This window comes from Podarcis cretensis (genome assembly GCF_951804945.1).
Source record: "Podarcis cretensis genome assembly, chromosome: 1".
NCBI lineage: Eukaryota > Metazoa > Chordata > Lepidosauria > Squamata > Lacertidae > Podarcis > Podarcis cretensis.
Genome location: NC_137170.1, coordinates 31,262,684 through 31,268,980, shown reverse-complemented (window position 1 = coordinate 31,268,980; position 6,297 = coordinate 31,262,684).

Genomic DNA, 6,297 nt, shown 5'->3' with positions numbered 1-6,297 from the left:
GGAAGTTGCATGAGACATTAGTTGACTTTTTAGATTATAAAATCCTAATGATGGGAGATATGAATGGAGTTGTCTCAACAAACATGGACAAAGCACAGAGACAAGTGATCTCGAAAGAAGGGAGACTACCAAGGATCTTTTTTGAAATGACTGAAACAATGGACTTGATTGACATTTGGAGAACAAAGAATCCTTTAGAGAGAGAGGGAACTTTCTTCTCAGAAGCAAAAATGACATGGACAAGAATAGACCAAATTTGGATTTCTAGTAGTCTGGCGTCAAGAACAAAAAAAGTAGAAATCTGCCCAAAAACGTGCTCCGACCATAATGCGGTCAAGATGGAGATGAAACTAACAACAACTGGTTCCTTTAGATGGAGAATGAATGACACCCTATTCAAGGACGAAGAGATCCATAAGAAGGCCCTTAAAACATTAAAAGATTACTTTGAGATCAACAGGAAAACAGATGTGGAAAAAAGAATAATTTGGGACGCAAGCAAAGCCGTGATGCGAGGTTTCCTAATTCAACAAAATTCTATTAAGAGGAAGCAACAAAATGAAAAGAAGGAAAAAATTTTAGAAAAAATAAAAGAAGGAGAGAAGAAGTTGAGGTCCAAACCAAAGTCTCATGAGATTTTGAGAGAAATAAAGTTTCATCAGATGCAATACATGGAACTCATGAACCAACAAATAGAATGGAAGATAAAGCAAATGAGACAAAAAACTTTTGAATCAGCGGATAAATGTGGGAAACTTCTGTCATGGCAATTGAAAAAAAGGCAGAAAATGAATACGGTAACAAGTTTAGAAATGGATGGAAAGATTATCCACAAACCCAACGAGATCAACAATTGTTTTCAAAGCTTTTTTAAGAAATTGTATGCACAAGGGCCAACCAATGAGCAAGAAATAGAAGAATTCATCAGAAAATACGGTTTACCAAAAATCTCAGAACAAAGTAAAAGGATTTTAAACGAGGAAATAACAGAACAAGAAATAGAGGGTGCCATTCAAAATATGAAATTGGGAAAATCACCAGGACCAGATGGCCTGACGGCCAAATACTACAAAATGCTGAAAGAATGGCTGATACAACCATTGAAGGAAGTTTGCAATGAAATTTTGAAGGGGAAAAAGGCACCTGAATCGTGGAAAGAGGCTTTCATCTCACTTATACCGAAAACAGAGACTGAGAAGAACCAGGTTAAAAACTACCGCCCTATATCTTTACTCAATGTGGATTACAAAATTTTTGCAGACATTTTGGCAAAAAGATTGAAAAGAGTGTTGGCAGAAGAGATTCATAAGGACCAAACAGGCTTTCTCCCAGGTAGACATATGTCAGACAATGTGAGGAACATTATAGACATCTTGGAGCTGCTGGACGTTGACATTAATAGGAAAGCAGTTTTGATTTTTGTGGACGCGGAGAAAGCCTTTGACAACATTTGTTGGACTTTTATGAAAAAGAATCTCCAAGGGATGGGGGTAGGACAAGGTTTTGAAAACGGTATAGGTGCAATATACTCTCAACAAAAGGCCAAATTAATTGTAAATAACGTGGTAACAGAAGAAATACCTATAGAAAAAGGTACACGACAGGGCTGCCCAATATCCCCTTTGCTTTTTATATCGGTCCTGGAGGTTTTGTTAAACATGATTAGAAAGGACCAGTTGGTTAAAGGAGTTCAGGTCGGAGTTAGACATTATAAATTAAGAGCATTTGCAGATGACCTAGTATTGACTTTGCAACAGCCAGACACTAGTACTAAAAGAGTATTAGAACTAATTGAAACATTTGGTCGAGTAGCAGGTTTTAAATTGAATAGACAAAAAACGAAAGTGTTGGAAAAAAATTTAACAATGGAAGAAAGAGAGAGTTTTCAGAATGAAACAGGTTTGGAAATTACAAAAAGGGTAAAATACCTGGGGGTAAACTTAACATCCAAGAATGTGAACTTATTTAAGGATAATTATGAAAAATGTTGGTCAGAAGTTAAAAAGGATCTGGAAATATGGTCAAGGCTGAAACTTTCCTTGTTAGGCCGAATCGCTACTATTAAGATGAATGTATTGCCTAGAATGCTGTTTTTATTCCAGACGTTGCAGATTGTGGACAAGATGGACTGTTTCAAGAAGTGGCAGAAAGACATATCAAAATTTGTCTGGCAGGGCAAAAAGCCCAGAATTAAATTTAAGATTTTAACTGATGCAAAGGATAGAGGGGGGTTTGCCCTGCCGGACTTAAGACTTTATTATGAATCAGCAGCTTTCTGCTGGTTGAAACACTGGCTACTTCTTGAGAATACTGACATTTTGGATCTGGAAGGGTATGACAACAGTTTTGGTTGGCATGCATATTTATGGTATGACAAGGTAAAGGTGTATAAAAGTTTTAAAAACCATATTGTAAGGAAAGCATTGTACAACGTTTGGATTAGATACAAAGATTTGTTGGAAAGTAAAACCCCTAGGTGGGTGTCACCAATGGAAGCTAGGGAAGTAAAAAAGCTTAATATGGATTCTAAATGGCCAAAATATCATGAGATCATAGAATACGATGGTGAAAGGGTGAAACTTCAGAGTTATGAGAAACTAAAACCTAAGGTTCGAGATTGGTTGCATTACTATTAGATAAATGAGACGTTTAAACAGGACAGGAAAATAGGATTTCAGAAAGAGAAGTCAAAATTAGAAACAGAATTGTTGGAACCCAATACTAAGAATTTATCAAGAATGTATAACTTGCTGTTAAAATGGAATACACAGGATGAAACGGTGAAATCAGCTATGATCAAATGGGCACAAGATATAGGTCATGATATCATGTTTGCTGACTGGGAACAATTATGGACCACCGGTATTAAATTTACTGCATGTAATGCTTTAAAAGAAAATATTATGAAAATGATCTACCGGTGGTACATGACCCCAGTCAAGCTAGCAAAGATTTATCATTTGCCTAATAATAAGTGTTGGAAATGTAATGAGACTGAAGGCACTTTCTACCACCTTTGGTGGACCTGCCCAAAGGTTAAAGCTTTCTGGGAAATGATCTATAATGAAATTAAGAAGGTCCTTAAGTGGACTTTTCCTAAGAAACCAGAGGCTTTCCTTTTGGGTATGGTGGGCCAAGTGGTGTTAAGAAAGGATAGGACTTTCTTTATGTATGCCACTACAGCAGCAAGAATTCTACTGGCAAAGTATTGGAAGACGCAAGAATTACCTACTCTGGAAGAATGGCAAACAAAGGTGATTGATTTTATGGGACTGGCCGAGATGACGGGCAGAATCCGGGACCAGGGGAAAGAGACAGTGGAAGAGGACTGGAAGAATTTCAAAATATATCTTAAAAATAATTGTAAAATTGAGGAATGTTAAGATGTCAGGGGGTAAGAAGTAAAGAATTGCAGCAGTAAACAAAAAAAAAAAAACTTAAGAAATATTTACGAAAAGGAATTAAGACAATGGACTCAAGGGTTGCTAGAGAATTATTAAACAAGGATGCAGGGATGGGGAGGTATGGGGAAGTCAAAGAAAAAAGGTTATGAACCGATGAGTATGAAGTTATATTGTGTTATATTGCTGTTTATTATCTGTGTGGAAAATTAATAAAAATTATTATAAAAAAAAAAAAGAAGGGTTGCTGAACAATTGTTTAAAATAAAGGATGCAAAAAGGGGAAGGTATGGGGAAGTCCGGGAAAAGAGGCTTATGGAAATGAGGTAAAGAAAGTATGACTTTTTATGTTTGTCTTTATGTTGTTTTTGTGTTTGTTAAAAATTTGGAAACTAATAAAAAATTTTATTAAAAAAAAAAAATTGTGTGATGATTCACAATTTAAGGCTGCAGTGCTAGACCACCTTAACAGCTGGAAGTCTCTTTGAAATCAATGGAATTTACATCTGATTAGATATGTATAGGATTGGCAGTCTACAGTTAGAGGTTGTCCCCCTCCCAGCTCCAGTGATTCATGATGAGTTGTCAGCATCCTGGAGTGTTGAAGTCTTCCACTGAGTATTTGCTTCTTATGCAGTTAAAGATACAGGAACCTGCCAGGTGTGTGGTCATCTTGATGCATGGAGTTTGTCAGATTTTGAATTCTTATGATAATTCATTTCATCACTAGTTGTAACTGGGTTGCCAACTGTTCTTTTTGCTTATTGCCAGTGCTTTTTTCTGGGGAGGGGGGGGGGGGCGCAGGGGTAGGGGTACCCCTAAACATTTTGTGAATCTAAATTTGGCCTCATTGAGGGGCAGCATTTCAAATATGAATAGGAAAATGAGAGTACCCCTAAGCGTGTGTTGTTTTTTTAAGAAGCACTGCTTATTGCTTAGTTTTGTGGCCATAGGTGGCGCTGTGGGTTAAAGCCTCAGCGCCTAGGACTTGCCGATCGAAAGGTCGGCGGTTCGAATCCCTGCGGCGGGGTGCGCTCCCGCTGCTCGGTCCCAGCGCCTGCCAACCTAGCAGTTCGAAAGCACCTCCGGGTGCAAGTAGATAAATAGGGACCGCTTACCAGCGGGAAGGTAAACGGCGTTTCCGTGTGCGGCTCTGGCTTGCCAGAGCAGCGATGTCACGCTGGCCACGTGACCCGGAAGTGTCTCCGGACAGCGCTGGCCCCTGGCCTCTTAAGTGAGATGGGCGCACAACCCCAGAGTCTGTCAAGACTGGCCCGTATGGGCAGGGGTACCTTTACCTTTACCTTTTATCAATCAATCTAGCTAGCTACTGATGCCAAAAGTTGCCAATTTTTTACTAGCCTCTCCTCCTCTGCCAAGAATAGCTCACCGTACAGCTTATTAGCAGGTAATAATGCCTGTGTCCATGGCATAAAAAGCTTCCATTGCCAATTTATGCTAGTGAAGCTGCTAATAAAAACCTATTAAGAGGAGAGGGCATTTTTTGGTTAGTTGGTAACCTTATATTTAACCCTCCCTTTCACGTCTGCTGCAACCTCATCAACACCAAAGTGCCTTCCATTGACTCCAACGAGGAGTGGACTTCAAACCTAATTGCCATGCAAAGGGTCGTTTTTTGGAGCTGGCAGTAACATTCCCTGCACTGTGACCTCCCCAATCAAAAATCACATGCAAACTCTCTCTCACACACATCACACAGTGCAGGAATTAGGCAACAACTTCCAAAGGGCGGTTGGTGGGAGGCGTAGCTAGTAGGAGCACCAGGGCAGCATCACTGGCTTCATCACATCTCAGGTTGCATGAATCCCCCTAGTTTCATGCAGAGAAGTGGAGGAGATGGTCAGTGCTTCCCAATCTATGGACTGTGAAGCCTGTGCAAGTGTAACCAAAAATCAAAAAAGACTAAAATCTTACATTTTAACACTTGGGAATGACAGCTGGCCACAAAGTGCTCATATAACCATATAACACCGGTCCTGAAAGACCTACATTGGCTCCCAGTACGTTTCCGAGCACAATTCAAAGTGTTGGTGCTGAACTTTAAAGCCCTAAACAGCCTTGGCCCAGTATACCTGAAGGAGTGTCTCCACCCCCATCGTTCTGCCCGGACACTGAGGTCCAGCTCCAAGGGTCTTCTGGCGGTTCCCTCACTGCGAGAAGTGAGGTTACAGGGAACCAGACAGAGGGCCTTCTTGGTAGTGGCGCCCACTCTGTGGAATGCCCTCCCACCAGATGTCAAGGAAATAAGCAGCTATCTTATCTTTAAAAGACATCTGAAGGCAGTCCTGTTTAGGGAAGGTTTTAATGTTTGATCTTTTATTGTGTTTTTAGTGTACTGTAGGGAGCCGCCCAGAGTGGCTGGGGAAACCCAGCCAGATGGGCAGGGTATAAATAATAAATTATTATTATTATTATTATTATTATTATTATTATTATCATATAGGGAGTTGTTTTAAGTGACTTTTACAGCTTGCTTGCACATCAGAGGAGAGCTGTAATAGTCACTCCAAATAACTTCCTGGGTGAGTATCTTGTGGTGAACTGTGGGTGATTTGAAGTTTACTTAGTCAAGACTTGCCCACCTCTTTTCTGTGAAAGAAGCAGAGAAGTTTGAGCAGATGCAAAACTCAATTGCAGCAGTTGCCTGTGCAAAAAGAACAACAAATCATTAATCATTGAACTGTCATGTGAAAGGACCCTCAAATATGCATTTTTGGAAGCGACGTTTATCTGATTTTAGCTTCACATCACCAAAATTACTCAGTTACTACTTACTATCTTGAACTTGCTAATGAAGCAGTAGCTGTGGCTGATGTCATTTGGCAATACATATTGTTACAGGTTTGTGGGTGCCCTGAAACACTCTGGATTCCTG